General features: G+C 48.9%; 1 protein-coding gene across 1 annotated transcript in view; it reads left to right on the forward strand.

Moving 5' to 3' along the window:
* Megf11 (multiple EGF-like-domains 11) overlaps positions 1-16,261 on the forward strand; it is a 190,604-nt gene that overhangs the window by 22,023 nt on the left and 152,320 nt on the right. The gene's annotated exons all lie outside the window — the stretch shown is intronic.

Genomic DNA, 16,261 nt, shown 5'->3' on the forward strand with positions numbered 1-16,261 from the left:
ATGTGGATGGACTGTAGTGCCAGGCTCTTGCGGGGGGGAGGTGTCACTGTTTGTTTATTGGGTGTCCCCCACCCCGAATCTTATATTAGTGCTTTCTGGTGGGTTCTATGAGTCTCCATCCTTAAGAAAGCAAGACACAGAGAGATCAAGAAATCAGCTTAAACCGGGCGCTGGTGGCTCATGTCTGTGAGCCTAGATTACTCGGGAGGCTTGAGAGCTGAGGATTGCGATTCAAAGCCAGCTGGGGCAAAAAAGTCTGGGAGACTCTTGTCTCCAATAAACTATTCAAGGGACAAAACCCCCACAAAGCTGGAAGTCGAGCCTGTGGCTCAAATGGTAGAGGACTAGCCTTGAGTAAAAGAAGTTCAAGGACAGCACCCAGGCCCTGAGTTCTAGCTTCACCCAGGACTGGTACTGAAAAGAAAAAAGAAAGAGGGCTGGGAAAGAGGGCTTAGTGGTAGAGTGTTTGCCTAACATGCACAAAGCCCTGGGTTTGATTCCTCAGTACAGAAAAAACTGAAAGTGGAACTGTGGCTCAAGTGGTAGAGTGCTAGCCCTGAAGTTCAGGGACATTGCTCAGGCCCTGACAAAGAAAAAAAGACCTGCAAAAGGAAGGAAGGAAAGAGAAAGAAAGAAAGGAAAGAAAGAGAGGAAGGAAGGAAGGAAGGAAGGAAGGAAGGAAGGAAGGAAGGAAAGAAGGAAAAGAGGCCCACATTTCTTTCTTTTGTCTTTTTGTCAGTCATGGGGCTTGAACTCAGGGCTTGGGTACTGTCCCTGAGCTCTTTTGCTCAAAGCTAGTGCTCTACCACTTGAGTCACAGCTCCATTTCCATTTTTCTGGTGCTTAGTTAAGAGATAAGAATCTCACAGAATTTCCTGCCTGGGCTACCTTTGAACTTGATCCTTAGATTTCAGCTTCCTGAATGGCTAGGATTACAGGCGTGAGCCACCAGTGCCTGGCTTGAGGTGCAGTTTTCTGATCTCCAGAAAGGTTGAATTTGGCAGAGCCAGGGCCAAAAGTCAAAACTTAGTGCTGAGTTATAAGACCAGCTGCTCTAGAACTCCAAGCCATGAATCATAAGGTGTGGTGCCGGATCTCGATCCTTCTCTGTGCCTCTGTTCTTGGGGTTAGGTGGGGCCCTGCTTATCAGTGACCCTGCACTCAGCACCCTTCTTCGGGTGCTCATCTCTACCTGAGACTTTGTGTGGTCATTTCCTCTCTTGGTATGTGAGCCGTGGCTTATAGAGCTGCGCCACATGGAAACTGCTGTCACAGCCTCAGCTCAGTTGACAAGAAACTCACTACCTCTAAGGGCATCCAGGTGGGTTTGGAGTACTTTCATCCGATGAAAGGCATTTCTTTTGAGCTTAGAACAACTCTTTGTCTTCTTCAGAACAGTTTTAAAGGCATTTAAAGAATGGAATCCCTGGGGCTGCGAAGGTGGCTCAGTGGTAGAGCGCTTGCCTTGCATGCCTGAGGCCCTGGGTTCAATTCCTCAGCACCACATAAGCAAAAAGAAAAAAGCTGGAAGTGGCGCTATGGCCCAGGTCCAGAGTTCAGGCCCCCCCCCAAAAAAATGGAATCCCTTTTTTCTTGCCCTCCAAAGAATATTCTCCTTTGCAGAATAAATATCATTTATTGTCTTAGCAGTTGATTTCCAACTACCTGTATGTACCAATGTCTGGACTTGTGTGCGGGAGAGATAGGACCAATACAATAGCTATTTCCCTTCACTCAGGGTACTCACAATCTAGTAAAACCTCCCACTTTCCTCTTCAGTACAGGAAGGGCTGCAGGTCGGTCTTGATCCAGGCAGATGACGACAACCCTGCTTTGATTTCCATACTTCTATTCATGTCTTGTGAAGCTGGACAAATCCCTTAACTTTGCTGGGACTCCTGAGGCTAACCCTTGCCCACTTATTCACGTGGGCTATGATGGCATCTCACATGGCCTGGATTTTCACTGTGTCACACCGCATGCTGTCCCCCCGGGAGCTGAGCGCAGGGAAAGAAAGGTGCTTATTTTGGTGGTGTCCCTCTGACAGTAATCACTGTCCCTTTCTATCCATTCAGCAAATACACACAAGAGGCTAAGCAAAGGTTCATTTATTTTTTTTTTGTTTGGGTAACATATTGAGTGATTGCTGTCCTCCGGCTCAGTGCTGGGGTTGGAAGGGATAACATATGAGAGATCAACAAACCAGATAGATTTGTTGATAGCTGCTAGCTCATAGAGACACAGCTTTCAATAATTCTCTCCAAATAAATTTTATAAATGAACAGTTCCTAGTCCTAGTACTTGAAATTAGGATCTTATATTCTCACTTGGCTTTTGTGCTAAAGGCTGGGTGCTCTACCACTTGAGCCACATCGCCACTTCCAGCTTTTTGTTGAATAGCTCTAAGAACCTCACAGATTTGTCTGCCCAGGCTGGCTTTGGACTTTGATCCTCAGATCTCAGCATCCTGAGTAGCTCGGCTTTTGACATGAACCACTGACACCTGGCTAAGAGTGACTTTGTTTTTGTTTTTTGTTTTTGCTGGTCGTGGGGCTTGGGCCTGGGTGCTGTCCCTGAGCTCTTCAGCTCCAGGCTAGTGCTCTACCGCTTGAGCCACAGTACCATTTCTGGTTTTCTGGTGGTGAACTGGACTTAAGAGTCTCATGGACTTTCCTGTCCTGCCTCCTCCTTAGATGGAGGACTCAGCTGAGGCTCCCAGAATTCATAGGTGAGGGCAACCAGGCATGGTGGTGCATAGCTGTAATCCTAGCTACTTAGGAGGCAGAGATCGGAGGATCATGGTTCAAGGCCAGTGTGGGCAAAGGTAAGCTCTCAGATTATCCCCTGCCTTCTTCCCTTGTCTTCTTTTCCCTACAAAACCACTTACGGGGGGCGGATAACAATGAGGCACCCACAATAGTGAGTTGCTCTGGTAACTACTTGCAAGTCACCAAGCTCCTAAGAGGTAGATCAAAATGTGCCCTCTGGCTACTCAGGAGGCTGAGGTCTGAGGATGGCAGTTGGAAGGCAGCCCAGGCAGGAAAATCCATGAGATTCTTAGCTCCAAGTAACCAGCCAAAAGTCGAGCCACAAGTAGAGATGTGGCTCCAATGGTAAAGCGCCAGCCTGGAGTGCAAAAGCCAATCGAATTGAAGGCCCTGAGTTCAAGTCTCAGTACTGACATTTACACACACACATCAATACAACTTGAACCTGGGAATCCCAGCTCCTGAACTCCTGATCTAACCATTTGATCACCTGCCGACACGTGTGAGGCTCGCCGTGTGCCTGTGGCTGCCAGGGGCACATTCTCCACTCCCAGGTGGTGACTTAGGTCCAGGCAAAGCAGCCTGGGGGCAGCTTAGCCAGTTCTCTGCTTGAGGGCTGTGATCTTTCTTGCCTTAGTTCTGGGCCTGGACGAGGCTGATTGGGGTTCTGGACACAGTGGTTACACGAGAGGGTGGACAGTCTTCAGAAGCTCGGACTGCAGCGATAGCTAGTTTCTAGGATGCTTTCTGTGGCAGGGGGGGAGGGAAGAAGCAATAGCGTTTGGGTTTAAGGGGTTCATTTACTTGTCACTTTGATTGTTTTGTCCTCCAGGGGAAAAATAGAGGAGCTTTTTCTAGACTTTCTGGTTCTTGGGGCCATGGCTGCCCATTGGAGTGCCCTCTCCACAGGCTGGGGGGGGGGGTTAGGCCGGTGCCCCTAACCCAGCACTCAGCAGCTAGCAGGCTGCAGTGATGGGGAAGGGGGGTTCTGGGCCAAATTCCTCACATGAGGAATAGGAGACTGAGCCTCAGTGACCCCATCTGTAAATGGGGATAATGACAAGTTTAGAGAAGTTGGGAAAGCCAAAGGCTAAATACGCTTTAGGTTTTCTAAAATATCACATGAATCGTAATTAGCATATGCTCAGAAAAATGGGGGGCCGACATCTAGTTTGGTCTTTCTTTTGTTAAAAAGAAAATTAACTGGGTGCTAGTGGCTCACGGCTGTAATCCTACCTATCCAGGAGGCTGAGATCGGAGGATCAGGATTCAAAGCCAGCTAAGGCAGGAAAATCTATGAGACTCTTTTCTCCAATTAACCACCAGAAAACCAGAAGTGGTGCTATGGCTCGAATAGTACAGTGCTGGCCTTGAGCTGAAGAGCTCAGGGACAGAGCCCAGGCCCAGAGTTCAAGCCCCACAAGTGACCCCAAAAAAATTACAGTAAAGGTAATGGACAGGTCTGGGAAGGTGGCTCAGTGGTAGAGTGCTTGCCTTGCATGCATGAGGCCCTGAATTTGATTCCTCAGCACCACATAAACAGAAAAGGCCGGAAGTAGTGCCGTGGCTCAAGTGGTAGAGCTCTAGCCTTGAGCTGAAGAGCTGAGGGACAGCGCCCAGGCCCAGAGTTCGAGCCCCACAACAGAACAACAACAACAAAAAAGGTAGTGGACCAAAGGGGTGACAGTTACATAAGTCAGGTAAAGAGTATATTTCTTTCCAGACAATTTGTCACCCTCTATCATCAATGTCCCTTCCTCTCTCCCAGTTTTTCCCTCCCATCCCCACCCACAAGTTGTAAAGTTCATTTTCAATACAGTGTCTAGTGAGTACCGTTGCTACATTTGTTTACCCTTTGCCCCTCCATTTCTGTGCCTCCCCCATCCTCCCAAAGACAGAGAAATGAACAAACAAGATGAAAAGAAAAACAGCAACAAAGGAAAAAAAACCTCTTGTTTCCATTTCCTGGAGTTCATCTTGATAAATATTATTTTATATGATCAGATGTACATAGGCATTGCACCTGTGTGTGCATTCCTCTCTGGAGAGTGTGATTTGGCCTTCTTCTATCCTTTCTTCTACCTCCTTCCTTTCCTCCCTTCTTCCCCTCCCTCCTTCCCTCTGCTCTTTCCCTCCCTCTCTTCCCTCCCTCCCTGCCTGTCAAAGCTGGGAGGTTCGGTGGCTACATTGCCAGGCTCACCCCAGAGATGGGCCATGGTTAGAAGTCTCTGATTCATAGCCAGGGTTGGTAAAGGGACTTTCCAAAGATTGCTTGTAAACTCTGAAGGCAGGGCACTCCTAAACACAACATGGTAAGAAACCAGGGCAACCTGTGCTGGTAATTTGGAGGATCCGTCCATAAATACAGACCCTCCAAGACCCTGGGCTGAGCAATGGTGCTGAGAAGGATCATAGAGACCTCTTCTCATCTGCTTTATTTTATTTTATTTTTTGGCACCAGCACTGGGGCTTGATTGAACTCAGAGCTTCAAGCTCTCACTTGGCTTTTGGTGCTCAAGGTTTGAGCCACACCTTTACTTCTAGCTTTTTTTTTTTGCTGGTTAATTGGAGATAAGACTATGTTGGATTTGTCTGCCTGGACTGGCTTTGGAATAGAGGTCCTCAGATCTCAGCCTCCAGAGTGGCTGGGATTACAGGCATGAGCCACCAGCCCTCAGTTTCACGTGTTATTATTAGATTAGAGCCCTAAATCAGTGGGGCTTAGGAGCTTCTGATGTTGCATTTCCTGGGTATGAGATTGAGAGCTTGTGGGCACATGGACACTCGGGGCAGTGCTCGTAAACTCTGGGGTGGCTTTCATTGCCAGGTGAGGCAGCGGCCCTGCAGGCTGACTTGGAAGGAAGGACACTTCACTGATGGGTCCCATGTTTCCCAGCCACCCCTTGCTCAAAGCTGAACCTTCCTGTCTCTGAGACTTGCTTCACATCCTAAGTCTTCTGGAGGCTCAAAATCAAAGCCAACAGTGGTGGCTCATGCCTATAATCCTACCTACTCAAGAAGCTGAGCTATGAGGATCATGGTTTGAAGCAGCACCTTTCTTTGGTGGTGGTACTGGGCTTGAACTCAGGGCTTGGGCGCTGTCCCTAAGCTGCTTTTGCTCAAGGCGAGTGCTCTACCACTTGAGCCACAGTGTCATTTCCAGTTTTCTGGGGGAGATAAGAGTCTTATGGACTTTCCTGCCCGGGCTGGCTTTGAACCTCGATCCTCAGATCTCAGCCTCCTGAGTAGCTAGGATGACAGGTGTGAGCCACGGGCACCCGGCTTGAGGCTGAGTTTTTAAATCAAAGCATTACAGAAAAGCTTGGCAGGCCTCATGTTTTGCTTTCCTTGTAGGAGGTAAGGATAAATTTTCCAAAGGAGGAGAGGGGGAAAGACAATCAATCAGTTGGAATGTATCTTTCTGGAAAATGTCTGGCATCTGTCAAATGGGAGGGGAAAAAAAAAAAAGCCCTAGAAAGAGATTTTTTTGAGTCGTGTGCTGCGGGCTGCTGACTCAGGCCGTATGTTCCAGCATCATTAACAAGTTGAAAAGCTGTTGCTCGCAGGAGCATGGGATTGCTGGTTTGGTTTGAACAGCTCAGCTGGGGTACAGGGAACAGAGCTGGGGCCTGCCACATTGATTCAAGGAATTGACAGCAACTTGGGGCTTTTATCAGGTCCCACGGTCCGAATGATTGCTTTATGAGGGAGCTTGATAGGAAGATTCTGATGTGTTGGCACTTTTAATTGGTAAACAATGATTACCAGTTAATCTGTGCTGTGGCAAGTCAGGCAGCTAGGAACACAAAGGGGACCTCCCCCCAACTGTCAGCTGTCACTAGCATTTGATAACAGATAATCTACCTGGCCTGGCCACATTTTTGGGGGGTGGAAAGGCCCAAACATGGGTGGGTGAGGGGCTTCCTATTGGGTTCTACCAGCTTGGGGAAGATACTGGTATCTTTTTTTGGCCAGTCCTGGGGCTTGAACTCAGGGCCTGGGCATAGTCCCTGAGCTGCTTTTGCTCAAGGCTAGTGCTCTACCACTTGAGCCACAGGGCCACTTCTGGCTCTTTTCTGTTTATGTGGTACTGAGGAACCGAACCCAGGGCTTCCTGCATGCAGGGCAAGCACTCTACCATGAAGCCACCTTCCCAGCCGGATACTGGTATCCTTCTAAAGAGAATTTTTCTGTCCCACCATGGAGGGCAGTGGGCTTAGCATAGCAGGGTTGCTTAGCTGAATTATGCGTTCAGGCTCTGGATGGGGCTGGGGAGGGGAGAGTACCTTTGCAGCTTCATGCATGTTCAAAATACACAAATACAGGCTTCGGTGGAATTTAGGAGAGATTGGCTATGACCCCGTGAGGCACCCCAGATGTTGTGGAAGTAGAAAGGAACTTGGGGGTACCTAGGTGGGGAAAAGGGCTCGTGCAGTCAGGGATTGCTTCCTGGAGGAAGTGATGTGTGAGCGTGAACACCCAAATAAATGGCAGATGATAGGAGGGTCCAGACAAGTATGGAGGCCCAGTGTGAGGGGGCCGTGGGCTCATTTACAGTAGAACCCAGTGGTCCAAGGGGAAGAGAAGGCTGGGTCTGTGCCGGACATGTGGGTAAACTGAGTGTCACCAGCTCCTTGAAGTCCTTTCGGTGTCTATTTTTTGTTTGTTTGTTTAGTTGGTTGTGGGGCTTGAACTCAAGGCCTGGGTGCTGTCCCTGAGCTTTTTCTGCTCAAGGCTAACACTCTACCGCTCTTGGCTAGCCACAGCACCACCCTTGGTTTTCTGGGGGTTCACTGGAGATAAGAGTCTCATAGACGGGCTGGGAAGGTGGCTCAGTGGTAGAGCGCTTGCCTTGCATGCCTGAGGCACTGGTTTCGATTCCCCAGCACCACATTGGCAAAAAGAAAAAAACCAGAAGTGGTGCTGTGGCTCAAGTGGTAGAGTGCTAGCTTTGAGCTGAAGAGCTGAGGGACAGTGCCCAGGCCCAGAGTTCAGGCCCCACGACCGGACCTAAAAAAAAAAAAAGAGTCTCATAGACTTTCTGGCCTGGGCTAAACTTTGAACGGTGAACCTCAGATCTCAACCTCTAGAGTAGCTAGCAGGATTATAGGCGTGAGCCACTGGCATCCGGCCTTTCTGTGTCCTTTTATATCACCCCAACAGAGGGGAGAATTGCCTGCCCTCCCTTTCCCCCCTGGCCCCCCTCCCCAGGCCCTTTCTGTTCTGGACTGGCTGGATCTGTGCTGTCAGATCTGTCAGATCTGTGCTGGATGGTTCACTGAGAAATGGTAGTTTATCTGCTTCTGGGATCCTCAGCCTCTAGCACACATAGTAGAGGCTTACTAAGTGTCTCTGGAGTTGAGTGACTGCTCAGACTTAGGAGAATAGATGAGGGAGAAAAGCAAGGATCCCTGCCCACACGCTATTCTAAGAAGCAGGTGTGTGTGTGTGTGTGTGTGTGTGTGTGTGTGTGTGTGTGTGTGTGTGTGGTGAAATTTTACAGTAGCTTGGGAAATAGGGGACCATTCTCCCCATTTCAGCGCTGAAGACACTGAGATCTAGAGAAATACCCTTTTTGTGTGTATGTTGGTGCTGGTACTCAGGCTTTTGGTAGGCTTTTGCACTTAAGACTGGAGCTCTCCCACTTGAGCCATAGCACCACTTCCAGCTTTTTTGGTGGCTAATTGGAGATGAGAGTCTCACAGACTTCCTGCTGATGAATACCTCCTCTCAGATCTCAGCCTCCTGAGCAGTGAGGATTACAGGCGTGAGCCATCAGCACCCAGCAATTTATTATCTTTACTTATACAAAAGGGTTTCACTCAACATGTTGGTTGATGAGGGCAATGTATTTTGATCAACTGCACCCCTTTCAGCAAAAGGTTTTTCTTTTTTTCTTGAAGTCAACAATTGATGAGGCAGAAGCCAGTGGCTCACACCTGTAAGCCTAGCTACTCAGTAGGCTGACATCTAAGGGTTGAGGTTCAAAGCCAACCCAGGCAAGGGAGTCTCTGAGTCTCTTATCTCCAATTAACTACCAAATAACCAGAAGTAGAGTTGTGGTTTAAGTTTAGAGCACTAGCCTTGAATTAAAAGCTAAGGGAGGGGCTGGGAAGGTGGCTCAGTGGTAGAGTGTTTGCCTTGCATGCATGAGGCCCTGGGTTCGATTCCACAGCACCACATAAGCAGAAAAAAAGAAAAAGAAAAAAGCTGGAAGTGGTGCTGTGGTTCAAGTGGTAGAGCGCTTGCCTTGCATGCACAACGCCCTGGGTTCGATTCCTCAGTCCCACATAAGCAGAAAAAGCAGGAAGTGGTAGAGCGCTAGCCTTGAGCTGAAGAGCTGAGGGACAGTGCCCGGGCCCAGAGTTCAGGCCCCATAACCGGACCCCCCCAAAAAAAGCTAAGGGATGTTGCCCAGGCTGGAATTCAAGTCTAAAGACTCCAGTGTAACACACACACACACACACACACACACACACACACACAGAGTTAACAATTACAATGGATCTCTGGTTCTAGAGCTTTGTGAAACTTAACTTAGAACTAAATCTGTGGCTGTTTTACAGATGAGGAAATGGATGAGGAGAGGTTGCTTGAGGGCATGAGCTAATAAGCTTATACCATGCTTCTAGGGCTGTGTTGTTAGGGTAGCAAGGAGCAACTCTGGGTCTGCTCTGCAGGCCAGGTCCAGTGGTACCTGCAGACCCTCAAACCCGAGACCAAGAGTGTGTGAGGTCCTCTGTATCCTTCCACTTTTTAGCCCCGTAATGAAACACTGCTCCCTTTAGCTTGATTACTCATGTCTTAGAGCCAGAAGTGTGACCAGTTGAAACTCAATTAAAAGCCAATTCTATACGGGATACTGGTGGCTCATGCCTGTAATCCTCTACTCAGGAGGTTTAGATCTAAGAATGGTGGTTCAAAGCCAGCCCGGGCAGGAAAGTCTATGAGACTCTTATCTCCAGTTAACCACCAGAAAACTGGAAGTGGATCTGCAGCTCAAGAAGTAGAGCGATAGCCTTAAGCAAAAAAGCTCAGGGACAGTGCTCAGACCCTATGACGAACAGCAACAACAAAAGTCAAATCTAAGTGGGGTACCAGTAGCCCACATCTGTCTCAAGAGGCTGAGATGTGGAGGACTGCAATTTGCAGCCAGCCTGGGCATGGAGACAAATGTACTGTGAGAAGCACTCATCTCATAGGTGGTGGTGATTTGACAGGGGAACTCAGGGCCCAGCACAGGGGTCTAGACAGCCAGCAAACTTGGGGTCAAACTTGGGGGCTCTTCTGCAAATAAACCAGTGCAACACTCTGAGCTAGACCGGACCCGAGGCTCCAGGGCAGGCCCCCTCCCCACCTTTGCGAAGAGCCCCTGAATCATTTCTTCCTTCTATTAGCATTCCATACAAGACGACCCTCAAATCCCTAAGGGCTCAGGGTACTATATTTTGCCTGGCAGCTTGCAAATGGCCTCACTAGTTAATGGAACTATAAAAATTACTCACATGAAAAGGTCAGGATAAATAAAAATGACAATACATGCTCCCCAGTCAACAGCGAGAGGAGAAGATGGGCTGGGATTTGGAGGGGGTGGAGCTTCCCTGTCCCCACCCCTCACTTCCTGTGGAGCTGGGTCAGCTCAAACATGGTTTAAGTCAGCCACAAAGTCATTGATTTGCCCAGAACAGATGGGGACATTCTCATTGTGTCACTTAGCCCCCCCCCTTTTTTCCAGATGAAGAAACTGAGGCTCAGAATGGGGAGGGGCAAGTCAGTGGCAGACCTGACATTATTTTAGCATCAAGCACCCGGGGGTTCAAACCTCCATGAGGCCCTGGATCAGTGAGAATTCCAGCGAGAAATGAATCACACTTCAGAAAGCCTTGAGTTTAATAATAAAATGCTCATTTATAAAGGCAAAGACAAGGCTGGGAAGGTGGCTCAGTGGTAGAGTGCTTGCCTTGCATGCCTGAGGCCCTGGTTTTGATTCCTTAGCACCACATAAGCAAAAAGAAAAAAGCTGGAAGTGGCGCTGTGGCTCAAGTGGTAGAGCGCTCGCCTTGAGCTGAAGAGCTGAGGGACAGCGCCCAGGCCCAGAGTTCAGGTCCCACGACCGGACCCCCCCCCAAAAAATAAAATAAAATAAAGGCAAAGACACACAGTGTATTTGTGGTATATGATTTTTTTTCTTTTTAATTTTTGTGCCATTCCTGGGACTTGAACTCAGAGCCTAGGGGCTGTCCCCTAGTTGTTTTTTTTTTTTCATTTAAGGCTAGTGCGCTACCACTTCAGCCACAGCTCCACTTCCTGTTTCTTGGTAGTTAATTGTAGATAAGAGTCTCATGGACTGTCTTGCCTGAGCTGGTTTTGAACTGTGATCCTCAGATCTCAAATTTGTTCCTGTGAGGCCCTATATGATTTCTCTGATGAACTAGGACACCAGTGTTCTCTTGGGTGACATGAAAAACCAATAACTCTAGCTTTGATTGTATTCAAATCCTTTTTTATTTTTTAAATTTAATGCCACTACTGGGGTTTGAGCTCAGGGCCTTGTGCTACGCTCTAGCTATTATTGCTGAAGGCTGGAACTTTACCGTTTGAGCCACAGCTTCACTTCTGTCTTTCCATTGGTTAATTGGAGATAGGGTCTCACAGACGTTTCTGCCTTGGTTGGCTTTGACCCATGATCCCCAGATCTCAGCCTTCGGAGTAGCTAGGATGACAGGTGTGAGCCACCAGAGCCTGGTGGTATTTGAATTCCATAGGGAGTTAGTTATGCTAAGACAAAAATGCCTCAAAAGAATTCCAGGCCTCTTATTAGCGGTGGATTTGTACTTGTTACCTAGGCCTGGCTGAGGCCCATTTCCCCCAGCACAGGCACCAGTAGAGAACTGATCTCCAGCATGTTCCTCAATGCCGGGTGAAGTAGAAAGACTTCTCATGTGGCCTCCTTTCCATTTTTAGTCACCATTGTTCCTAGTGTCACCTGAGCAGCTCATCGAGTGCAGTGTGGCATGCTCTGAATCCCTCTGCCTGGTCCTTGTCCCTGTTCCCAGGGAGGAAAAGTGGCTGAAACAAAGTGCTGAGTCGGCATCGTGGCTGCTGCAAGGTTCGAGACCCAGCTGGACCCCAGGTGGACTGGAGGCACCACTTTAGAAAGCAGGACTGGCACATTTGGGGCCTGGTCTTACTGGAGAGCGAGTAGATGACAGAAAAAGTGACAGGAAGCGACTTTGTATGTCCTTTGTCTACTTTTCTCCAGTCCAGGAGTAATCCATAGTGGGGGGGACCACATGTCTCCCCAAAGCACCAGGAGATGGTGTTTTGGACTTTGTTGGCCCTCAGTCTCTGGGGTTCTCTGCCCTGTCCTTGTAGTACAAAGGCTGCCTGAGGTGATCTAGAAATGAATGGGAATGGCTGTGTGCCAATAAAACTTTATTTATAAAAATAAGCAGCCAGCTGGCTTTGCTGTGAGACACATAGTTTACAGGCCCTTGCCCTGTAGACTTATAGGTAGGTCCTCTTGTCCTCTGCTTTGTGTATCAGAGTGGCTGGTTGCTTTACACCGTGGGAACAGCTCCTGGAGCTGTGGAGCCTGCCCAGAATTAGAACTCATGGTCTGTGTTCCAGACTTAGAATCCGGCGCTGGGTTCAAAGAGACAGAGGGAAGAAAGCAGGTCTCTGGGAGGTCAAGAGGACCTTCCTTCCTTCCTTCCTTTTTCTCTTTCTCTCTTCTTTTTTCTCTTTTTCTCCTTTCTTCCATCTTTCCTCCCTCCCTCCCTACTTTACCCTCTCCTTCTTCCAAGACCAGACCTTGAACTCTGTATTTGACAATCTGACGCATTCACTCATTGGCTACTGCTTAACCAATTGAACCACACCTCTAACCCCAAAAAGTGTTGGTTGTCTTCTTTCTCTTTTTTGGTCTCTCTCCCTCTCCCTTTCCCCCCCTCCCCCTCCTCTCTCTCTGTTACTCGCCTTCCTCCTCCCTCCCACTACTGAGGCTTGAACTCAGGGCATGGATACTGTCTCAACTTTGAGCTACAACTCCACTTCCAGCTGATTTTGTTTGAAGATACTTTCCTTCCCAGGCTGGATTTGAACCCTGATCCTTATTTCCTGAATATCTAGGATTATGGGCATGAACTTTCCCTCCTGTGTTTGACTGCCCGACCCCATCCTGCTGGACACTTCTTTACTTCTTTTTTTTTGGGGGGGGGTCTAGTTGTGGGGCTTGACCTCTGGGCCTGGGTGCTGTCCCTCAGCTCTTCAGCTCAAGGCTAGCGCTCTACCACTTGAGCCACAGCGCCACTTCCGGCTTTTTTCTTTTTGCTTATGTGGTGCTGGGGAATCGAACCCAGGGCCTCAGGCATGTAAGGCAAGTGCTCTACCACTGAGCCAACTTCCCAGCCCCACTCCTTTACTTCTAAGTTGCTCCATTAGCCTGTCTCTGGTCCTCCCAAGCCCTCCTCCAGACCCTGCATCACATGGGCCAGGCACCATTGTCATCTAAAGACATTCATCCCGGACACACCAAGACCCCACAGTATGGGCTCTCTCCTAGTCCATGCCTTCAGCAACTGCTGTCCCCTACAGCCTCATCCTCAAGCTTCCCCCTTCCTAGCTATGGGCCCCACGTTGCATACGAGGTTTCTAGTCTCAGTTTCTCTGTGCATAAAGGAATTGGATGTGAGGTCTCTTCCAGCCCTGATATTTTGCTCTGTTCTTTCATCTTGGTACACACACACACACATACACACACACACACACACAAGCTTTTACAGTCAGAAAGTGAGCAGTTGGAGTTGTCACTAACTGGGTTAATCTAATAAACAGTAATGCAGCTAGACCTAGCTGGAGCACGCAGGGGCTGGTGGGGGGGGCAGGCCAGGGCTGTTGCTGATAGACCAAGATGCCGGCCTCTGGTGGGAAAGAGAAAGTGGACAACTAGTGTCCAGCATGTCCTGGGGGCAGTGGCCCGCATGAACTTATTTGCAAAGTCCAGTGGGAAGAAGGGAAACCAGGGGTTTCTGGTTAGGGTCTTGCTAGCACAAAGTAAGTATTTTATTGTGGCCCCAGTTTCGAGACCAGGACTTGGTATCTGTCAGCCCCTTTCATTCATTGGCTAGCGCTCTACCAGTTGAGCTACACCTCCAATCCCAGTGCTGTGTTCTTTGACAAAGCCCTCCCTCGCAAAGTATTTGGATCAATGGCATATCTTTGTTTATGTGTGTGCCTGGACTGGGGCTTGAACTCAGGACTTCCTGCTCTTGCTTATCTTTTTCACTCAAGGCAGACACTCTACCACTGCAGATACAGCTCTGCTTCTGACTTTTTGGTTGGCTCAGTGGAGATAGGAGTCTCATAGATTTGTCTGCCAGGGCTGGCTTTGAACCACGATCCTCCTATCTCAGCCTCCTGAGTAGCTGAGATTATAGGTGTGAGCCACTGGTACCTTTGCTATCCAGCTTCATGCCCTTTTAGATACTACCTGCCATAGACCGACGGACTTCAGACCCCTGACTGGTACGTCTGAAGTGGCTTAGGGTGTCAGTTCATCTGGGGGCCGGCATAAAGCTCAGCCAGCAGCTACAGGGGCTGCTGCCATGAGGAGGAGCAACTGGAGGATGCCACGGCACCCACACACAGGGCTGAGGTCTCGCTTGACAAGTGCCATCCCCGGGGACATTTCAAGCAAGCAGGTGCACTTTGGCACTGAAGCAGCCCTTCCAAACTCCCTCCCGGGGGGCCAACTGCTCCCCAGTCCAGGCCACAATGGACAGAAAAAAAGGTCTCTAGATGCTTCATTAAAAAAAATATATCCTTGTTGGAGATCCCAGCTAAGAAACTGACAGTGTTTAGCTGGTACCAACGGCTCACACCTGTCATCCTAGCTACTCAGGAGGCTGAGAGCTGACCCTTGTGATTCAAAGGCAGCCTGGGCAAGAAAATCCTAGACCCTCTTAGCTCCGATGAGCCACCAAGAAGCTAGAAGTAGAGCTGTGGCTCAAGTGGTAGAGTGCTAGCCTTGAGCACAAAACCTCAGGGAAAGTGCCCAGGCCTAGAGTTCAAACCCCAGTATTGGCCAAACAAAACAACAACAAGGCAAAATAAAAACCTGACAGGGTTAATGGGAGATGCCAATATCTTGAGTTCCTAAAGTTGTTGCGGGTAGAGAGTTGCCATAATCCTTCTAGACGGTAGGGGAGATCTCTCAGGAGCAAAGATGACCTTGAGAAAATGTGGATTCTGTCAAAAGAAGAGAAATAATCTCCCTTCTTCACCCTGCTGTCAATAATACCTTCTCCAGGAGCAAGGGAGCTAGCCAGCCAGCGAGCGAGGTGCGGGGTGGATGGGAGCTTTGCTCATTGCTTAGCCTCCTGGCTTGGGAGGCTGTAGCATTTGACTGCATGATAAGAAATTGCCAGACGCTTTCTAATTACAATTATCATCATCATGGATGTCTCTCTTAATTACTTTCTTATAATTAGCTATGCCTTTCCCCCTCAGCATTTGTATACTTTGCAGATTTGCTGACATTTACAAGCCCTAAAATAGGGACATTTTGGGGAGGAGGGAGGGGGGGCAAGGTGCCTGTTCTTTTAAGGGAGGCTGGCACATTTTGTGGGGAGCGGGGCACGGGGGGGGGTGGGGGCTTTGCAGAAGGAAATTAGGGTAAGCAAAAGATGGGACAAGAGCTTGTGAATATAGATGTGGGGGTTGTGGCTTACAGGGTGGGGAGATGCAGGTTTAAACATTGGTGGCAGTGTGTGTGTGTGTGTGCGCGCGCGCACATGCTGCTACTGAGTCTTGAACTTAAGGCCTGGGTGCCATTCCTTAGCTTTTTCCACTCAAGGCTGGTGCTCTACCACTGGCATCTGGCTTTTTGGTTTTTGCTGGTTCACTGGAGATATGAATCTTTTGGAACTTGTCTGCCTGAGTTAGCTTTGAACTGTGATTGTCAGCTCTCAGGCTTCTGAGTAGCTAGGATTACAGGTGTGAGCCACTGGTGTAAGGTAGTTGGGTTTTGTTTTTAGGATGTAAAACTGGGACATAATATGTTCTTCTTTTTTTTTTTTGTCTGTCCTGGGACTTGAACTCTGGGCCTGGGCACTGTCCTTGAGCATCTTTTGCTCAAGGCTAGTGGTCTCCCATTTGAGCTACAGGGCTACTTTTGGCTTTTTCTGTGTATGTGGTACTGAGGAATCGAACCCAGGGTTTTATGCATGCTAGACAAGCACTCTGCCACTAAGCCACATTCCCAAGCTCGTAATACATTCTTTTTTGTCGGTCGTGGGGCTTGAACTCTGAGCCTGGGCGCTGCCCCTGCACTCTTCAGCTCAAGGCGAGCGCTCTACCACTTGAGCCACAGCGCCACTTCTGCTTTTCTAGTGGTTTTTATTGGAGATAAGAGTCTCTTGGACTTTCCTGCCCAGGCTGGCTTTGAACCTCGATCCTCAGATCTCAGCCTCCTGAGTAGCTAGGATGACAGG

Source organism: Dipodomys ordii, unplaced genomic scaffold (assembly GCF_000151885.1).
Source record: "Dipodomys ordii isolate 6190 unplaced genomic scaffold, Dord_2.0 Scaffold11, whole genome shotgun sequence".
NCBI lineage: Eukaryota > Metazoa > Chordata > Mammalia > Rodentia > Heteromyidae > Dipodomys > Dipodomys ordii.